Raw genomic sequence first — 14,127 nt, forward strand, 5'->3', positions numbered from 1 at the left:
GATATTGGGAGGAGGGGAGGGTGGGTGCTTTAAAAAAATAAGGCAAATGCTTCTTACCAGTATGCATCTGTTCTTGGCATGTAGAGCTGCAGATCCACACACTTAGCATAGATCGCCATCTGGTGTTGGGCCCGGATGTTTGCACTTGTCTTTGTTCTGGAAAGTCTTTGGAAGTCACGAGGTAAGTGACTCCTCCTCCTTTGGATCATAGTGTGCATGGGCATCGGCTCCATCCTCAGATTGTTTTTCGCCAGCAGGGAAATGATGGAGCTTTTTAAGAAACATGAAAGATGCCCAAGTATGCTGTATCTAAATTGCTGTATCTAAATAAGATGGTACTGGAACAGATAAAGGTAGCCGGGGAGGCGGGTGGACGTGTGTGGATCTGCAGCTCTACATGCCAAGAACAGATGCATACTGGTAAGTAGCATTTGCCGTTCGAGGCATATGAGCTGCAGTTCACACACTTAGCATAGATTGTATAACAGTACCCATCCCTAGCGGCGACCACCAGTATCTGCTGCAGTAGTTTGAAAGTGTTTTGAGAACAGAATGGCCAACACTAGCTTGTTGTTTTGTTTGCACATCTACACAATAGTGTTTTGTGAATGTGTGCGGTATAGACCAAGTAGCTGCCCTGCAGATGTCATCTAAGGGAATGTTCCCTAAAAATGCCATAGAAGCCCCTATCTTTCTTGTAGAGTGGGCTTTCGGAGGAACAGATAAAGTAAGTTTTGCTTTGTGGTAGCAAATTTGTATGCATTTAACGATCCAACTAGCTATCCCAGACTTTGATATGTGGTTGCCTTTGTGTGGTGGTGACAAACGTTGTTTGGTCTTACAAAAAAGTTGTGTTCTCTCCATGTAATAAACCAATGCTCTTTTAACATCCAAAGTATGAAGAGCTCTTTCTGCGACTGTCTGTGGTTGCGAGAAAAATACGGGCAACTCCACAGACTGACTGAGGTGGAACGGATAAATTACTTTTGGAAAGAATTGAGGATTAGTTCGTAGAACAACCTTATTATGATGGATTTGCAAAAAAGGGTCCTGGATAGTTGGTGCTTATAGCTCACTAACTCTCCTAAGAGAAGTAATAGCTACTAGGAAAGCTACTTTCCATGTTAAGAATTGTAGCTCACATTTATGTAGAGGTTCAAAAGGAGGGCTCATTAGTCTTGTGAGAGCAATGTTTAAATTCCACACAGGTGAGGGTGGAACTCTGGGAGGAATTATCCTTTTAAGGCCTTCCATAAAGGCTTTGATGGCAGGTACCCTGAAAAGTGATAAGTGTTGTCTATTTTGTAGGTATGCTGCTATGGCAGCAAGGTGCAGTCTAATAGACGTATAGGCTAAGTTGTACCTTTGGAGGTGTAGAAGGTACCCTATGATGTGTTGGTCAGACAGGTCTAGGGGATTGATGGTGTTATGACAATACATCACAAATTTCTTTCACTTGGCTGCATAGCAGGCTCTAGTGGTGGGACGTCTAGCTTCTCTAATGACGTTTATACAGTCAGGGGGAAGATCAAGTTAACCAAACTTTAAGACCTCCGGAGCCATATCGCAAGGTTGAGCTGAGCTGGGTCCGGGTGTCTGATCTCTCCACGGTTCTGGGTTAAGAGGCGTGGTGAGAGGTGTAATTTTTGGTGCAGAGCTACAGACAGTTCCAGTAATGTGGTGTACCACGGTTGTCTGGCCCAAGTTGGAGCAACTAGAATGAGAGTCAGAGAGCGTTGCTTTAGTTTGCGCACTACCACTGGAATGAGTGGGAGAGGCGGAAAAGCGTACGCAAATCTGCCTGACCAATTCATCCATATCGCATTGCCTTTGGACAGTAGGTGTGGATATCTGGCGGCGAAGCTTGGGCATTTGGCGTTTTCGGGGTGGCGAAGAGGTCTATCTGTGGTTGCCCCCACATTTGAAAGAATGGCTGAAGAACTTGCGGATGAAGTTCCCATTCGTGGATCTGTTGTGTTTCACGACTTAACAGATCGACTATGGTGTTTTAAACTACCTGGACATGTTGGGCTAGGAGAAATATATTCTGAGGTATAGCCCATCTCCTTATGCTCTGTGCTAGCTGAGAGAGCTGCAGAGAGTGTCCCGCCTTGTTTCTGTATGTAGTACATGGCTGTCATGTTGTCTGTGCGGACTAAGACAGCTTTGCCTGATATTTGCTTTTGGAATGCTTTTAAGGCTAAGAATATGGCTAGTAACTCCAGGTGGTTGATGTGGAGTAACTTTTGTTGAGGTGTCCATCTGCCCTGCATGGTGTGATGTAATAGGTGAGCTCCCCAGCCAGAGAGCGATGCGTCCGCTGTCATGACAATTAGCGGAACTGGCTCTAGGATCAGTCGCCCTTTGGAAAGGTTTTTGGTGTTCCGCCATTGCAGAGAGCGATGAGAGCGACCGTCTACCAACACCAGATCTGTTAGCTGACCTTGAGCCTGGTTCCATTGGCGTGCTAAGCACTCTTGTGGCGGACGCATCTGGAGTCTTGCGTGAGGCACTATAAATATGCAAGAGGCCATCATCCCTATGAGTTGCATGAACAGTCGAGCTGGAAGGGAGTGTTGAGGTTGAAATTTGTGGAGGAGAGCCTGCATGCTTGCTATCCTGGCTGGAGTGGGATAGGTTAGCGCTCTTGAGGTGTCTATGGTGGCACCGAGGTATTGTTGTGTGTGGGACGGTTGCAGATGAGACTTGGTGTGGTTTACTGTGAACCTCAAGTCGTGGAGTAGTTGGATAGTAGCATGAGTTTGGTGTACACACTAGTTGTATGAGCTGGCTTTTATGAGCCAGTCGTCGAGATATGGAAAGACGTGAATGTTCTATCTTCTTAAGAGGGCTGCTACTACCGCTAGGCACTTGGTGAATACCCTTGGTGCTATTGTGATTCTGAACGGGAGTACTTTGAATTGATAGTGCTGCCCGTCCACTACAAACCGGATACACTTCCTGTGAGCTGCGTGAATGGGAATATGGAAGTAGGCATCCTTGAGAGATATGGTAGCAAGGAAGTCACCTTGTGAAAGAAGTGGAAGGACCTGCTTAAGTGTGACCATGTGGAAATGGTCTGAGTCTATGTATAGGTTTAGGGGTCGGAGGTCTAAAATAGGTCCCAAAGAGCCTTCCTTCTTTGGTATGAGAAAATACAGGGAGTAAACTTGCGTGTTTTGTTGGCGCAGGGGAACCAGTTCTATTGCATTATTTTGTAGAAGGGAGATTACCTCCTGCTTTAGCAGTGATAGATGTTCTTGTGACATTGGACGCTATTTGGGGGGGTAGACGTGAGTTTGAGACAATAACCTGATTGAACTATCTGTCGCACCCACCTGTCTGTGGTGATGTTGGACCAGACAGGAAGGAACTGTTGTAGTCTTCCCCCGACAGGAGTGGAATGGTCTGGGGGAAGCGGAGGGAAGTCATTGGGTAGGGGTGGAGGCAGAGCAGGTGTTAGTCTTGCCTCTGGCCTTGTTATTGTTGCCTCTGCAACCTCCTCTCTGGTAACCTTTGGTGAAGGTGGACTGGGTGGGAGCCTTGTAATAGGTGGAGTGGTTGTCTGATGAGTAGCCTCTGGAGTTGCCTTTGTAGGAGGAGCGACGAAAAGACCGTCTGGGAGCTTGCGATTGCAAGGCTCCCATTGACTTGGCTGTGTCTGTGTCCTTTTTCATTTTCTCCAGGGAGGAGTCTACATTAGGGCCAAAGAGGTGCTCTTGGTCGAATGGTTGGTTCAGGATTGAAGTTTATACCTCAGGCTTAAAGCCTGAAATGCGTAGCCAAGTGTGCCTACGCAAAAGGACACTGGTATTTACAGCTCTGGAGGCGGTATCTGCCACATCGAGAGAGCAACGGATGGAGGTATTGGTAATGAGTTTACCCTCCTGTATGAGGTCGTCGGCTTTGTTTTTGTAGAACAAGTTACTTACCTTCGGTAACTATGTATCTGTAAGAAACATTAGTTAGTTAGATTCCTCACCTTAGAATATCCCCAGGCGTCAGACTGGATCCGGAAGATTTTTCGTCAGCAATACCCCATGCGCGTCGCTAGGCGTCGTCTGCGGCTCCGCATCCGTCGTTGGCGTCGTGCGCCGTAATGACGTCGGAGTACTTAGATGCCGCCCTCGCGCGCTGACGTCAGTTCTTGTACATAGCTTTCCGCGCCAGGAATGCAGAGCCATGCAAGAGACCGACACTGGTGCCAAAAAAGTCTAGGGGCCTGAAAAGGACAACCTTAACCCTAGATGTCAGTTCGCAGAACGGGGAGGATGGGTGGGTCGGTGAGGAATCTAACTAACTAATGTTTCTTACAGATACATCGTTACCAAAGGTAAGTAACTTGTTCATCTGAAAGAAACACGTTAGTTAGATTTCTCACCTTAGAATAGATACCCAAGCAATACCAACCCCGGTGGTGGGTCTGCGAACCAAGATCACACCAGAAAGTCCTGGAGGACAGAACGGCCAAAGCAGCCATCCCTCCGGACTTGGCTGTCAAGGCAATAATGCCTGGCAAACGTGTGTAGCGAAGCCCACGTAGCCGCCTGACAGATGTCCTGCAAATGGACTCCCCGTCCCAAAGCAGCAGTAGCCGCTGTAGCCAGAGTAGAATGGGCGCGCAGCCCAACAGGAGGGTCCTTTTTCGCCAAGGAGTAACAGATTTTGATGCACAAAACGACCCACCGGGAGATGGTCCATTTGTGCACAGCTTTCCCCTTCTTAGCACCCACGTATCCAACGAAAAGTTGGTCGTCCACCCGGAACTGTTTTGTGCGGTCCAAATAAAAGGAGAGTGCACGTTTTGGGTCCAGACGGTGGAACCTCTCCTCCTCTTTGGAAGGATGCGGAAAGGAGGTGGGCAAGGTGACAGATTGCCCAAGATGAAAGGGAGTCACCACCTTCGGTAGAAAAGAAGGACGAGGCCGAAGGACAACCTTGTCCGGATGAACAGATAGAAAAGGAGGCTTGAACGATAGAGCCTGGAGCTCACTCACCCGTCTAGCCGAGGTGATGGCTACCAGGAAAGCAGTCTTAAGCGTCAGAAGACGAAGAGGACAATTGTGAAGAGGCTCAAAGGGAGCACACATCAGAAATGTGAGAACAAGTCCCACTGAGGCATTACGAAAGGAACAGGAGGGAACGTATGAGTAATGCCTTTAAGAAAGCGTTGAACCACAGGGGACTTGAAAAGAGAAGGCTGATCAGGAAGCCGTAAGAAGGCAGAGAGGGCAGCAAGATAACCTTTCAAGGTGCCCAGGGCAGAGCCCTGTCGGGCCAAAGAAAGAAGAAAAAGAAGAACCTCAGAAAGAGGGGCGGAAAGGGGATCCACAGCCTTTGCTGTGCACCATGCCACAAATTTGTTCCACCGGCAGGCGTATACAGTCTTTGTGGAGGGACGCCAGGCTGCCAGAATGATATCACAGACTTCAGGAGGCAAGTCAAATGGCATCAACTGCCGCCGCTCAATCTCCACACATGGAGGTGGAGGCTGGACAGGTTCGGGTGGAGGACCGTCCCCTGCTGCTGCGACAGAAGATCCTCCCGAAGGGGCAGACGTATCGGAGGATCGGTCAACATACTGAGAAGCTCGGGATACCAGTACCTTTGTGCCCAATCCAGAGCCACCAAGATGACTTGGGCCCGGTCGTGCCTGATCTTCTTCAGCACTCTGGTCAGAAGTGGTATAGGCGGAAAGGCGTACAACAGACCGCAACTCCACTCGTGACGAAAAGCGTCGCCGAGCGGGTGCCGCCATGGAAATTCCAAGGCGCAGAACTGCTGACATTGCGCGTTCTCTTCGGTGGCGAATAGATCTAACCAAGGCTCTCCCCACTGCTGAAAGAGACCTTGCGCCACTTCGGAGTTCAGACGCCATTCGTGATCCATCATGCACCGGCGGCTGAGTTCGTCTGCTCTGGCGTTCAGAGAGCCCGCCAGATGTTGAACCACTAGGGTGACGCCCTGGTGTTCCAGCCACATCCAGAGGCGCAGAGCCTCCTGACAAAGGGTCCACGACCCCACCCCGCCCTGTTTGTTGCAGTACCACATGGCGGTGGTGTTGTCCGTGAACACCTGCACGACACTTCCCCTGACAGAGGGAAGGAAGGCTTTCAGTTTAAGTCGGATCGCTCTCAACTCCAACAGGTTGATGTGGAGACGAGACTCCGCCGGAGACCAGAGGCCTCTGATCTCCGCCTCTCCCATATGGCCACCCCATAACAGGAGGGACGCATCCGTCACTATGACATGCTCCGGTTGGGGAAGGGAGAGGCTCTTGCCCGTGACCCAATCGCGGTCCGTGAGCCACCACTGCAACTGCTATGCAGTGCCCTCCGAGATCAAGACATGGTCGGACAGGTTGCCGTGATGCTGGGCCCACTGAAACTTCAGGTCCCACTGTAGAGCCCGCATGCGCCGCCTGGCGTGATGCACTAGTAGGATGCAGGAGGCCATCAGCCCCAGAAGCCGCAACACTAGCCTGACCGAAACCCAGGATAGAGGCCGAAAGATGGGAATCAGGGCCTGAATATCCCGGACCCGCTGTTCCGGCGGATAGACCCGGAACTGCGCCGAATCGAGAACCGCTCCGATGAAGAGGAGCTTCTGAGGGGGACTCAGGTGTGACTTCGGCACGTTGATGGAAAACCCCAGCAAATGCAGGAGATCCGCCGTAGTCTGGAGGTGGGAGACGACTGCCTGGGGCGAGCCCGCCTTCAACAACCAGTCGTCGAGATAGGGGAAGACTGGAACCCCTGATCTGCGCAGATGAGCTGCGACCACCGCCATCACTTTCGTGAACACCCGAGGGGCACTGGTGAGGCCAAAGGGGAGCACGGTGAACTGAAAGTGCTCCTGGCCCACCGTGAACCGCAGGTAACGCCGGTGGGCCGGCAGGACGGGGATGTGGAAATATGCGTCCTGCAAGTCCAACGCTACCATCCAGTCTCCAGGGTCGAGGGCAGCTAGAACCTGAGCCAAAGTCAACATCTTGAACCGTTCCTTCCAGAGGAAGGCATTGACGTTCCTGAGGTCCAAGATAGGGCGTAGGCCCCCTTTGCCCTTCTTGGGAACCAGAAAGTAGTGGGAATAACAACCACGACCTACTTCTGGGCTCGGAACGCGCTCGACGGCCTCTTTGGCCAAGAGGGCCGAAACTTCCTCTCGCAGAAGATTCAAATGATCCTCCGAGATACGGTGGTGCTGCGGTGGCATGGCTGGAGGGGTCGTCTCGAGTAGCCCCTTCCGACGATTTGCAGCACCCACCTGTCCGAAGTGATGGTACGCCAGTGGAGCAGGTGATGGCGAACTCTGCCTCCCACTGGCGATGAATGGGCCTGAAAGCTCGGACTAGGAAGGCTTTGAGGCGGATGCTGCCGGGGTGGATGTGGACTGACTGCGTCGTCCTCCAGAACCGCCTCGGCAGAAACCACGTCCGCGTGCAGGTTGGGTCTGCGGCCGGTGGCTCTGCGGACTTGAGGAGGCGCCCCTTCCTTGGCCACGAAAGGGGCGAAAAGCGGAAGCTTGCGGTCGCGGGGCCGAAAGGCCCAAGGACGTGGCCGTAGCCCGAGAGTCCTTAAAGCGAGCCAGCGCACTGTCCGCTTTTTCACCAAAAAGTCGAGCGCCATCAAAGGGCATGTCCATGAGAGTGCTCTGGACATCCCCCGAAAAGGACGTGGACCGCAGCCAGGCGTGACGCCGAAGCGCCACCATGGTGGAAATCGCCCTACCCAGCGAGTCCGTGGTGTCAAGTCCACACCTGATTGCATGGCGCGCTGCATCCCTCCCATCGGCCAGAGCCTGGGAAAGTCGCGTCCGGGCCTCCTCCGGGCACAGGTGCAGCATGTCCTCCACCGTATCCCACAAAGAGTGGGAGAAACGGTCCAAGAGACAGGCGGTGTTTAAAGACCGCAGGCCTAAACTGAGGGAGGAGAACAGCTTCTTGCCAAACTGTACCAGTCTCTTGGAATCCCGGTCCGGAGGAGCAGACGGGAAGGAGGTGTGGGAGGTAGAGGCCTGGATAACCAGGCTCTCGGGGGTGGGGTGTTGCGACAGAAAACTGGTGTCGCCCGGAGCAGGGCGGTGGCGCCTGGCGACGTTTCTATCCACAGAAGGGACTGTGGAGGGCTTGGACCAGGTGCCCTGTAGAACGTCAGTGAGGGCCTCATTGAAGGGCAGCAGAGGCTCAGTGGAGCTTGCTGCAGACTGAAGCACCTCAGTGAGGATGTTAGTCCTCCCAGCCACGGCAGTCAACTCCAGCCCTAGGGCTTCGGCCGCCTTGCGCAGCACCACGGAAAAAGCAGCACCCTCCTCCGAAGCCACAGTCGGAGGAGAGATGAATCCAGTGTCCGGTGAGGTATCCAGACCACTGGCCTCCCCCAGTTCATCTGCCCAGTCCTGTGACAGTTGAGCCTGAACGGCCATAGGGTCATCGGACCCTCCCAGTCGCCCCCGTCATCCGATTCCTGGTAAACAGGTGGAATGATCGGAGCCGGACGATAGACATAGTGAGTGTTGAGCGGCGTCGGATGCGGCGGCGGTGGGCGCCGCATCGGCGTCGGGTCCGGACAGGGGCTGAGCCGGGGAACGACATCGACCGGAGTCGGCGTCGGGGGTGGAACTGGAGTCGGCGCCGGCGGAGGAGGCGTGACGAGGTCAACCGGCGTCGTCGGGGGCCCAGGCATGGGCCCCTCGGGGACCTGCGGCGTCGGGCCGGAGCCGCCATCGCGCAAGGTCGCCCAGTCGAGTCCGCGGGGCCCGAAGGCGCGCAGGCGGGCGTCGACGGTGGAGGTAGTTTCCTCATGGCCGAGAGGAAGGCACCGATCTCCACCGGCGTCTCGTCAGTCCCAGGGACCGGCGGGTATGGGGACGTGCGCTGCGCCTGCGGCTCTTGCAGAGCCGCGGGGGTGGAACCACCCTGACCCTCGGCCGAGTCGCGCGACCGGTGAGGGGAGTCCTAAGAGCGGTGTCGCCTCTTGGACTTCTTAGATCGCTTGGACTTACCCGAAGACTTCGAGCCAGACGAGCGATGACGTCTGTCGCGGCTCCGCGACCGATCCTTGGATCTCCTCCTGGACCGGGATCGAGAAGGGCGCGGAGCCGAGTGTCGGAGCTCGAGAAGCTTACGGGACCGCTCCCGCCTAGCTTTCGAGGTCAGGGCCTTGCAGTCGGAGCATGAGTCCGCGTCGTGGCCCAAACAGTAGAGGCACCGGCGGTGGTGATCGGTCACCGACATCGGTGGCAATCGTTGCAAGCCTTGAACCCAGGCATCCTACTGGCACCAGATGTCAATTGACAAAGATCAAAAGGGATCAAAATATTTAGTCAAAAAAGACTAAAAGGGGTAGCTCTCCCGGATCGGTGCTTACTGGTGCGGAAAAAAGAAGAACTGACGTCAGCGCGCGAGGGCGGCGTCTAAGTACTCCGACGACGTCATTACGGCGCCAACGACGGACGAGGAGCCGCAGACGACGCCTAGCGACGCGCAACGGGTATTGCTGACGAAAAATCTTCCGGATCCAGTCTGACGCCTGGGGATATTCTAAGGTGAGGAATCTAACGGGTTTCTTTCAGATTGGGAGGTGTTGCAATAGGGACTCTAACTCATCATAGTGTGCCCTATCGTATCTGGCTAGCAGGGCATGAGTGTTGGCGAAGCGCCATATGTTAGCTGCTTGTGAGGCTGTTCTCTTGCCGGAGGAGTCCAAGAGTTTAGACTGTCGGGTGGGGCTCCGTCACCTGATGTTTGAGAGTTAGCCCTCTTTCTGGCATTGGAACAGGGCCCTTAATGTAAGCTGGGTCTGTAGGGGCAGCTTTGTTTTTTTTCTCTATGCGAGGGTCCTAACAGGATCTTTAAATACATCTGGAGCATGCTTAATAACTCCTTTGAGCATGGGTAAAGTGATGTGGACCTTTGGGTGTTGTCGAAAGTGTCCAAAAAGAAATCCTCCTCCATGGGGTCTGTGTGTAGGTCGACCCCGTGGTACTGGGCAGTTCGGTGTACGAGCTGATTAAAGCCCATGGTATCCCCTGGTGGGGAAGGCCTAGAGGGGTAGATGTCATCTTGTGGGAGAGTAGGGACATCAGGTGTATTGTCATCCCAGGGGTCAGGGGAACCAGGTGGATTGGGATCCCCTAGTGGCAGATCGTCCGCACCTCCCCATGTGTCATTAGAGGTGTCATCGTCTACTGGTGTAGGAGATGGTGTAGAAGAACGAGGTGGTGAGGGAGGGGGAGGAGGTGGTGGTGGTGGTGAAGGAACTCTAAGAGGTGATGTAGCAATGTCCCTCTTAGGTGGTGGAGCAGGTGTAGCCTTGTCCAGTGGTCTTTTCCTGGAACTTAGTGTCAATTGGCCAGTTTTAGGGTCTTTAACCACAGTATTTTGTGCAGGGTCTGGTCGAAAAAGCTCTTCTGATGAAGGTTGGGTTTTTGGCGCTGAGTGTTTGTTCCGAGGGCTTTTTCGGCACCGGCTCCAGAGCGTCTTTGGGTTTGGACCCGTGTTATTTTGCAGTCTCTGTATGCTTTTTCGGTCTGAAGAGTGTGAGTCCGAACTCTTGGGGAGTGGCTTCTTGGTTGGCTTTGAGTGTTTTTTGGTGCCGGCGAGTCGGTGCTTGTTGTTTTCGGTGTCGAAGGCTTTGAGGTGGAAGCATCGGTCGACACGGAGGAGGAGGGCGGTTTCTTTTTCGGTGCCGAAGATTGAGTTTCGGCACTTGAAGCAGGCTGACTCGAGCCAGAGTCGCCGGAAGGCTTGGTAGGCCTCTTTGCCGGGCCCGAGGGCAGGGTGTGGGAAGCGGTGTGTCGGTGTGCACCTGGGCCCGAAGGCGTGACCAAAGCCTTTTTGTATGGAGAGGGTCAGGGTCGACGTCTTTACTTACGACCCTCTGAGCCGGAGTGATTTCATCGACGTCAGAGTCATTGGCTTCAGAAGTGCTGACAAGGCCTTCTTCGATCTGCTCCCGCTCCGGTACATCAACGCCCTCTTGGAAGATGTCGTCAGGGATTGCTGTCGACGAGCGAGCCATGGTCCTCCGAGCTTGCCGATCCCGAATGGTCTTCTTGGAGCAGAAAGAGGCCCAAGCTGGACAGTCTTTGGCCTCATGCTCCAGTGACAAGCAGAGGTCACACAACTCATGCAGATCGGTGTGGGGAAACTTCGACCCACAAAGAGGACACTTCTTGAATGGCGTCCTTTCCATGAGCCAGATGCTGAGGCCCAGGTATGCCCGAAGGCCTTAGTCGACGACCGGAATCGAAGACTTCGACGTGGAGAGATGTGCGACAAGTAGGGTTCGCGATCAAGACAATACCGTAGAAAGGGCGTAGCATTGCGCGTCGGAATGGAATCGGTAACGGTTCTGAACAGGAGCGCGAGAAACACATCCGAGCCCGATGGCGGAAAAAAACTATCTGAGGATGGAGCCGATGCCCATGTGCACTATGATCCAAAGGAGGAGTCACTTACCTTGTGACTTCCAAAGACTTTCCAGGACAAAAACAAGTGTAAACATCCGGGCCCAACACCAGATGGCGATATATGCTAAGTGTGTGATCTGCAGCTCATATGCCTCGAACATAAATGTTTTAGAAAAACAAATGTAACATGGATTGTTAGAGAGAGAAGAATGTGTGTACACTGTGCCTCGTTCCCTCCCTCTCTCCGTCGCGCCGTCCCTCCCTCTGTCCATCCGTCCCTCTGCTTCCGTCTCTCCCTCTGCTTCCGTCTCTCCCTCTGCTTCCGTCTCTCCCTCTGCTTCCGTCTCTCCCTCTGCTTCCGTCTCTCCCTCTGCTTCCGTCTCTCCCTCTCTCCCTCACGTATCAGTTATAGCATTCAACTGCCTCGGATCATGTGTTAAATATTTACAAGGTGAAAGCATGCACAAGTTGCAGTAAAGCGTGCCTTCTCCATTGATTGAGATCTTATAATAGGTTTGCCCAAGCACTCTTCTCGTTTGATTGAACTGCAGGTACTGCATGTATCAACGAGGTGTGGGGTCCCTTTATGTTAAATTGCATCTCTTACCAAACTTCCAAACACCTGTGGCAAAACACTTATAAGGTCCCAGAGGAGAGACCTATTGGCTATGCCAATGCTTGTTTTCTTTAAGTGCTAATGCAATACTTCAGTATCAACCAATGTTATTGTTTATCCTACACATAGTACTGAGGGCTAAAAAGGCAGTTAAAGATGCACACATTCTAGTTTCTTCAGTAGCATTCATTGGTAAATCCCCAAGCCAAAATGCAAGTTGAATGTAAGGGAAAGTCTCTAAAATAAAAAGCTACTGGACACGCAGGATAAAGGCAACAACAAATCCATGCCTAAGCAGATAGTCCAAACATCCACATTTTGAGAAAGCTCAGGAAGGCAAATTTCCTGTGTGAAATCAAAGTTATCGTTGGTCAATAGATTGAGTGTTTCCTTTGAACCAGTGTGTCCCTTATCAGCTCTTCTGCCAACAAAGCCTGTTGTTTCAATTCTTGCTAGATAAGATGACTATTAGAAGAAATGCAAAATGTTTGATATCACTAAAAGAAATGAAGTTCAAAGACTTGTGAAGCAATTCATTCAGCACAAAATCGAAAGTCCAAAACAAACTGAAGTGTCCAGACATAGCAAAAATAGAGACCACTATAAAGTGTCTATGAACACCCTCCTTTAGCAATTAAAATGGTTGTGAAAAAAAACAGATCAGCAATGCAGAAGTCTACATAAAGTTCTACAGACATTATTGCATGGCTGTCATACAAGAGGGGAAACTAAACTTACTCATTGCAATTACGATAACGGGAAAACCATAGTTACTTATACATGTTCCCCTCAGTCTAAAGTGTCAAAGATTTTCACGTACTTTTAAGTCATTATCTTTTTAACATCGCACACAAGCTTAGAGATTATGTGAAAGTGTGGAGGGCCTTATAAGAGCTATGCGAGGTCCAGAAAATGACAAAGTAGCCGTGCCATGGGATTAACCATGTCTGAAAGCCATACCGAGCTGAAGCAGTGTAGAGCCATCATGACCATCCTGCAACTGAACTTCTGTTGAATTTGCATTTCACCCTTAACAGAGGTAGGAGACGAAACACATGCAGAGCCTCTAACTTTGCTATTTCCTTGCCTATTCATCGTTCTATATAGAACAACTGATAAATGTGCATCTTCAAACTTAATAATCTAAACACAATTGGTTCTAAGTGACGTTGATGTCATGCTCTTAAATCATTGATTCACATTACATACGTTTAATTAAGGCAATATACCATTCATAGAAAATACAAACACAGAAAACCCAAGTTACTAGAAGTGCATTAATGCGTAAGAGGTACTTGCTTAGAGACTTGACTACAGTTTAATTACGGTGCATACAAGATACATGCAGGTGCTATCACATGTGTGAAAATGCATGCCATTCGTGATGCAAAAGGTATGAAACTTCATGTTTACAAGTGATGGGAATTTGATTGGCAATAAACGGATCCCCAGAAAAGTGCAAAATAGTGCAGAAAGTGTCCACACGGACTCCTACCATATACACAGTTACTCCATACTTATAGAAAGAAAAACAAAGCACAAAATAGAGAAAGACAAGATGAATAACTAGACTATAAAGGACAAGTAAACAGACTGTGGAAATCAATAAAAAATGTGTTTATATTAACAAGGCACCACTATTCCACTTCCTATATTTTTTATTTCTCCTGTCCGTGTTTCTATTTCTAGTGTGTGTAGTTTTATTTTGGGGATTTGGGTTATCTCAAGTTCAATCCCTGGGACATCAACAGTTCTACTTCAAGAGCTGATATGGTTGTACTCACAGAACTAATTAGAATTTCAGTGCTACTAGTGTTCTATTTTGCAGGTTTCACTTGTGGTACTCAAGCTTTGGATCAATACCATACTTGAAACGTCTGAATTCTACATATTAATGGAGTAAGTACTATTTTCAACGCCTTTTGAACATACGGTCTGGTCTAAGACCTATGGATACAAAGACTTCATGTGCTGCAGCCTCAGAGTCGGGTCAAAGTACCACTATCCCAGATCTATTCTGAAAATAAAAAGCATGGAAGTGGGAAGAGTAGACCTAAAAATCTGACTGCAGTTTTAAATTAGACCCTTTTAGAAGATTT

General features: G+C 50.9%; 1 protein-coding gene across 3 annotated transcripts in view; it reads right to left on the reverse strand.

Annotated features, from left to right (window-relative positions):
* The window catches only part of PRRC2C (proline rich coiled-coil 2C), a 1,321,979-nt gene that overhangs the window by 396,192 nt on the left and 911,660 nt on the right, over window positions 1-14,127 (reverse strand). The gene's annotated exons all lie outside the window — the stretch shown is intronic.

This window comes from Triturus cristatus, chromosome 4_2 (assembly GCF_964204655.1).
Source record: "Triturus cristatus chromosome 4_2, aTriCri1.1, whole genome shotgun sequence".
Taxonomy (NCBI): Eukaryota; Metazoa; Chordata; class Amphibia; order Caudata; family Salamandridae; genus Triturus; species Triturus cristatus.